Consider the following 7,449-nt stretch of genomic DNA (forward strand, 5'->3'; position numbering starts at 1 on the left):
AATTTCGGTATTTCTGTATTATTGACATCGTAAAATAGCTGTCCTTTGAACCAATTACACCATCACAAGTATATATTTTGATATGTTTCATAGTTCATTGATTATATATTTTTCGTGAGCTTTACTCTAATTTTAAAGATCGTATATTTGCAAATATAATAGTATGTGAAAATATATAATCCACACAGACATTGGAAAAATGTACTGTATCTTAATATTTCTTTAAATATTTATAAATAAACATTTACTGAATATTAACATATATTTAGTTACAAGAACCTTAACTTAATTTAACTATAATTTTTTTCATTGAGTAAACATATGTTTGCTGTAAGTTTTTCCTTGCAAATATTGAAAAAAATTTATTAAAATGTAATAAAAACTTTTATTTAATGTAGACTTAACTTGAAAAATTAAGTACAATATAGAATAAACAATTTTCTTCGCGACAGAAATGTTTAAGATTATGTTACTAAGAGTTATATCACTCACATTCGCACAAATGCATTAATTAACATTATTTGTACAAAGTCATAAAAGCTGATGCATTATAGTGGAGAATGGTAAATTTTTACAGTTATAGCGGTTCGTCATATTAATGCAGGGTCAAAGATCGCGTTCTTTAATATCAAATATGTATCAAAGAAATGATGCTCTTATCACACAAGAGCAAAGATAGACGTTTGTTAGATTTGAATATTTTCCGAATAATTGAAATGTATCATCCTTGAAGAATTCAAACATTAAAAAAGAAACGAACGTGATAATACATAGTGTAGTCAGACCAATGATTTGCATAACCTATTTCTATCCTTATGTAATAGTTTTTGTGTAAAAAAATTAAGAAGTTACTGATATAATGTTTGATAAAAATTCGCAAAAGGAAAGTAATTTGTAATAATATCCTTCCATTATTAGATATAAAAATTATAAGAAGTACATGTTATAATAATTATTTTTTTATAAAAAGAAAAAAGTCGGATAATTTTCTGATTTGATTTTTTTCAAAATTATATGTATATACACATTACTATCGTCTCTAGCGCTAGATTTGCCTGATTAGCTTGTAAAATAAAATAAAAAATAAATCAAATTGAATGTTTCAAATTCTACTAGATGTGAAAAACAAATGTTAATTAAAAAAAAAACAAATATTTGACATCTTTTTGTAAATTAATTTTTAATTATTAATTTTTCATTGTTATATTAAACAATTTCAAAATATTTCAATTCTTTGAGAACTAATTTAGTCAAACATAGACTATAGCTAAAAATATTTGTACTTTTGAATCATGCATGAGGAATAAATGTTTAAATATGACAGACAAGGAATGGAATTAATCAATATTTTTCGTTTTTTAATGATTGTAATGAATGAATTATAAATAACAAACATAGATTATCAATTCATCTGACAAGATGACCTTCACTTCAATGTATGCATGACTGACGCATCGTGGAAACTACAGACAGCAGACGTGCGTCTCACGTTGTGTGTATGTTAATCATTTGATATTCGTCTAATTCATTATCTCCCGACTCTTTCTTCTTTACGTCATTTTCTGCATTTTCTGTAAATCATTCTTTAATCGCCATAATCATCAATATATTTTCTAACTTATTATTTGAAGAAGCAACAGCAGATCTTTAATATTATTAACAAATTATATTTTCTAGGATAGTCTTACATCGGTGTACAAATAAAGATGATAAATCAACTTTCAGATAGATTCTGAGCGAGGTTCTCATTATGAGAAATCAATACACCTCTAGTGTACATATTGACCCAGTCTTGTTATAATCGTTCTTATGAAGTTGCCAAGAAATAATGCCAATGAACTCTAGTTATATGTGCATAATTTATTTTTATTTACTCTCTTCTCCATTATTAGTATATATTAAAATTTTCCTCCAACGCAAATTGCAATTCATACAAGTCACAGAAAATCACGTGGAAAAAAATGCACTTCTCTTTATTTCTGATGTATAATCTCATGCACTTCAATAGATATGTAATTCATAATCATGTTCTTAATATGTTTTAGAAACATAATCGTTATTCAAATGAATTTTAATTTCATTATAATAATTTCATTATAAATAAAATAAAAAGATATAATTATTGCGATATTCTATTGGGTGAGTGCAAAAATTCATGCCTAATTTATTATTCAAAATTCATATAGTTCCTATTTTTGTTAAAAATAAAATAAAATTTAAATCTTACTCTATCTGACTCTATCTGAGAAATTTAAGAACCTGTTTTTTTTAAATTGATAGTTTTGATGGAGTTATGAGCAATCAAAGTCAATATATTATTTTTATTTAATTCGCAGCAACTCACAATCAACAACAAAAAATCGTAGAGACATTTTATAAAAATGATTTTATAGGGAACCTTAAGCTTTTACATTAGAAATTAAATTAAAAAATTGCAAATTTTTTTTGGATATGTGAGGCCCAAAGTAAAGAAAAAAAATCGTTTTGTTTAACTCGTAGTTTTCTATGTGTAAAAATGACAAAACTCACATAAATCCAAAAAATATAGTAATTCGAAGGTACAAATTTAAGCTTTAAAATCCTTTTTTCAAATTTAAATTTCGTTTATTTTTAACAAAATTGTAGCTGTTTGAACTTTGAATAATAAATCGGGCATGAATTTTTGCACTCACTCAATACAATGAATAAATCCCTCTCAGAAATAAGTATTTTATTCATTTCGTTATATATTAATTTCATATAATTTGTTTGTATTGTTGTAAATAATTAAATAAAAATTCCACTTGTTATGCTGAAGTTCATGTATATAGATAATAGATCAGTTGTTTCTAAAAAGCACGATGCTACAGATTGATGTGGTTTAAAAATATCCTATAGTGTACATATGCATTTACATACCCCATTTTCTCACTAACAAGTGGATGTCCTCCAATAATTCGATAACTAACGCGTTGCATATCAATGATAAACCTCACTATCATTTGATATCACAATGACAAAATCTTGATAGAACCAATCGATAAAAGTGGAAGTATGAAACGTTTTTCCACATTCGCTTTTTATGTACTCATGTATGAAGCAACCAGGTACAAGAGACATGCGACAGTTGACACATATAGGAACTCGATTACAGCCTCGTACCCAAACCTTAAAAAGTTAATTGGAGAAAATGAAGCCAACTATCGTTCGTTATCGTCCAATTGAATTCTGTAATTATATTGTAGATATAGAAAACAGATCAGGTAATTCTAAGGTTCTTCTACCATTATGATTTATAGCATGCAATAATTAATTTCTCATTTATTTATTTGTGTACTTGTAGACTGAATAATAACCATTAATAAGCGATGTGAGATATTTATTTTTTAATATTTAAAACTTAATATTCCAAACAGAGACATTAATTAAATCGCAAGGTCGTCTTCAAATGCAAATTATGACCACAACATTCAATATACGGATATGATGAAATATGATTTATGCCAATTGTAGTCTACGAGAAGATTATGTTCCTAAACCTATATACAATAATAGTGACATAGCAAAACACTTTGAACTTATATTAAAATTTTGTATTAAAATTTTGATAATATTTAAAGTTGAAATAAGGTTAAAAAGATGAACGCACGGAAAGGTATTATATTTAAAAAAATCATTTTGCTGAAGAATTCCTAGATATTTAAATTAAATAATTGTTTCATGATAAAACTCTCATTTTAAATTTTATTACATTTTAGACATTACATTTCCTTTTTTTTTTGACAAACGCGTGTTATTAGTGTTATTGAAGATTAGATACAACATTCATTGAATTTTTCAATTATTTTATCTAAAAATCACTAAAAATGTGTTAATGTGTATATCACTAAATGTGTTAATCATATTGTTTTATCTTATTTATTGCTAGATCAATGATTGTAATTCTAATTTCTAACAAAGATAACATGCATAAATGCACAGTCTGCATGCAAATATTATTATACAGAGTGTCTCGTAAATTTTTACCAACCGCTTTTATGTAGATAGAGCTCACTAAATTGAGTTGAAAAATCCTCTATTTTGCAATTTTCGCAATAATTAACAAGATATTAATTATTAAAAATTGCCGAATATTGATCTTCAATTTTTTATTCAAATACTATCAACTTTACAGAAAAATTGCAAGAGACAAAAATTATTTATTTTCTTCTCATAGAACTCTAAGAATTTTTTCAAAATTTTTTATTAACTTTTTAATATTGCATTTTTTATTTTTATCAATATGAGAAAATATGTATTAAAAAATTCTGAAAAAATTCTCAGAACTTTATGAGAAAAAAATAAACAATTTTTGTTTCTTGCTGTTTTTCTGTAAAATTGATAGTATTTGAGTAAAATTATTGAAAACCAATATTTAGCGATCAATATTAAACCAATATTACTTTTAATAATTAATATCTTGTTAACCATTGCAAAAATTGCAAAATGGTAGAGGACTCTTTGACTCAGTTTAATCCACTCTCTATCTATACAAAAGCGATTGGAAAACTTACGAGACATTCTATATATTAATTATATTTTCAAAAAGGATCTCGCGTCAAGTTCTTTTTACTTTGTTACATACACAAAAAAAAATTTTAAAAATAAAACTGGAACAACAACGTGTGTTATGCGAACAAAAGGTGAATAGTTCATGCGATTAAAACTATAGATATCTCGATTTCGTAACTGTCGCACCAGATAGAGCAATTCATTTACGCCAATCAAAGATTGTGAGGTCGATCGAGATTGCATTCGGCACAAAGGTCTTGCGAAAATGAAGGCACAATTCTTCAGTCGAAAGTTCTACTCGACGGAATTCCGAAAGTTCGATCGCGTGATTATAAGTAATTAAGCAAAAACATAGTACACAATGTAAATACGAGATTTAGTCCAGATAGAAATTCATCCGTTAATATAAATTTTTACTAAGACATGTAAATGACTAATGCATAAAATTTCACTAATTAATTTTTGCAGTTGTTTTTAAATAATTTATACCATTATTTTTCAGGCAAATATATTTTGCATAATAATACAAAATGTATATTAAAATATATTAAAGAAAAAAAGAATTTGACGTTAATAAAATAAAAAATACAATCATAATAAAATAATATAATAATAAGTATAATAAAATAATTTTTTCGTTATTTTATTATCTAATATGATTTAATTGGTTTATCGTCAATTTAAGAGAATTTGTCACAAATCACGATTTATTTAGCGTGTTACTGGACAATTATATTACTGAAATATACATTGTATACATTATAACTTAATACATAAAACTTAACATAACATTTTGGATTGGAATTCTCCGATTATATTCAGTCATAGCGATGATAAATTTATATTCATAACTCAAGAGCTTCTTCCGTTGATGGCAGACGAGATATCGAAGCGAATACATAATCCGTATTACAATTACAAGTAAGACAATTATGAATGCATTGATCGATATGCAGATGTGCGTCTTATCGACGTAACAAGTGATTTTCCGGCAATTCGTGTTAAAAGCGCCATTTTTTCTTATCACACATATTACAAATCGATGATATGAATCACCAATGTCTGGAGAAAAGAAAATAAATCCTATTTCCATATGTGGTTTCATAATATAGATAATGATGATGTATGTATACGTTTACTATGCATAAAAATACTGTTATAAGTTGCTTTGTAAATTGTATTCAATATATTTGATATATTGAAAGATATTTAACTAATACTTAATTAAAATATGTTTCGTCTGATAAGTTAGTGTAACATATTATTATTGCTTTAAATAAAAAAGTGACTAAATAAATAGTAAATCAACTAAATAAATAGTAAATCAACTAAATAAGTAGTAAATCAATTAAATAAGTAAATCAGCTTTTTTGTATAAAGTAAATATTTAGCAAATAAAATGTTCAGATAAATATATACTTAAAAATATGAATAAAAATTTCATAATTAATTGCAAACTTTTATGTTATTTAATTAAAAATACTAAAAAATATTTTAATCTAAATAATTTTTTTAATGTAGTTCTATAATTATCAATTTACTATAAATTGGTAATTGCTAAATTAATATTCGATCATTTAAATTACTCCGTTCCTTTGCATTTTTGTTATCGCGATATTTAACAAGCAGCAGAATTTATTCACGTAAGATTTTATCTTACTGTAATTACGTCAGTATATTTTACATCGCATGTGTAAGTAATCTCTCGGTACACTACATATTTATCTAACATCAGTCATTTGTTTGCAGATATCTTTATTTTTTTATGAGATATAAACGATAATATAAGCAAAAATCAGTGATACGAAATTAGTAAAAATTATAAATTGATTTTCATTACTTTCATGATATACCTATTTGAAGCCATGAAACAATATAATATTATTGCTTGAATGGTCGTTGACTATTAATCATGTCGATGCAGAATGCATAATTGTCATCATAAATTAGTGCAATATTATCTAAACACATTCTGAATATATAAAAAATTATATTTTACGTCATATAATTTTTTCTAAATAATTTCTTTTAATAATTTCTTTCTTCATAAAATATATTTTGTTAAACATTTCTCTTGGAAACGAGTGACAAATTTATTGACATAAAAAATATTACTTTAACTTTTTTATTTCTGTGTGCATCAATTGATGCATGCAATAATTTATTTATGATATGTTTAATTCAATCGATAGCTATAAATTATTACACTTGACGTAAAGTCTGAAATTTCCGTTAGATTATCTTTATGCTGCGTATTTTTTATACAGTAAGTAAGGCTGGATGGTTGTTTCATCTTTCGATAAATTTCAGCTTATTGTCTTACTCTTTTACTTTCTTATTATTTTGCTTTTTTTATCTAAGTAGATAAATTATCACATAATTTATCAGAAGATGGAACAACCAGCCCTAAGTAATGTAAATATTGCACGTGACTCCAACAATTGGTTGGCATACCAAAAACATAAATCAACAAATGCTATATGATGTATTATACGTAATAAGTGAATACTATTCTAGTGCTCTAATTTAGATGCGCCGCAGTTTATCCGCTGCAGTATTACACTCAATGTCACAGATGTGTCAATGAGCCAATTTGCGGAGTAGCAAGTATTACGATACTATTCGATCTTTCACAGATTTGATCACTTATTAATTTTATATTACTTCTTTAATAATGAAAAGTTTGTTTTCATATTTCAATATATTGAAGACAAATCTGTATTATTTAAAAAGACAGATTATCTTTGTTGTACTCTGAGAGAAATGATTTTGATAGAAACAAGGGAAAATAAATGCGATATTTGTTTAAAAAACGATCGATTTTTTATGATTGCAAATTAGTCCAATGTAACAAATAATCAATAGTATCGTTATAAGCAAATAAGAGGCTCATATAAATATACATATATATATATATAT

The 7,449-nt window shown here is 25.4% G+C and overlaps 1 protein-coding gene across 3 annotated transcripts in view; it reads left to right on the forward strand.

Moving 5' to 3' along the window:
* LOC108686068 (pyruvate carboxylase, mitochondrial) overlaps window positions 1-7,449 on the forward strand; it is a 21,901-nt gene that overhangs the window by 716 nt on the left and 13,736 nt on the right. The window lies entirely within an intron of this gene.

This window comes from Atta colombica, unplaced genomic scaffold (assembly GCF_001594045.1).
Source record: "Atta colombica isolate Treedump-2 unplaced genomic scaffold, Acol1.0 scaffold163, whole genome shotgun sequence".
NCBI classification, from domain to species: domain Eukaryota; kingdom Metazoa; phylum Arthropoda; class Insecta; order Hymenoptera; family Formicidae; genus Atta; species Atta colombica.